Source organism: Pteropus vampyrus, unplaced genomic scaffold (genome assembly GCF_000151845.1).
Source record: "Pteropus vampyrus isolate Shadow unplaced genomic scaffold, Pvam_2.0 Scaffold12, whole genome shotgun sequence".
In the NCBI taxonomy this organism is placed as follows: Eukaryota; Metazoa; Chordata; class Mammalia; order Chiroptera; family Pteropodidae; genus Pteropus; species Pteropus vampyrus.
Window position 1 is genome coordinate 3,593,620 of NW_011888793.1, and position 252 is coordinate 3,593,871.

A 252-nucleotide genomic window follows, 5' to 3' on the forward strand; every position below is an offset into this window, starting at 1 on the left:
ATAGGATCTCAAAGATACATGGTTAAGTGAAAAACACAAAATACAAAACGGTGTTTGCAGAATATTGCTATTTTTACAATAAGAGGTAAATGTCCAGATAAATAGCTATTTCTTGATATTTTCAAAAAGAAACAATGATAGAATAAACCAAAAACTAATAAAATTAATAAAATGGTTATTTCTATAGGGACCAAACCAGTAGGGTGAAGGAGAAAGGCATGAAAGCTAGAGGCATGTCTCTGAAAGAAACTT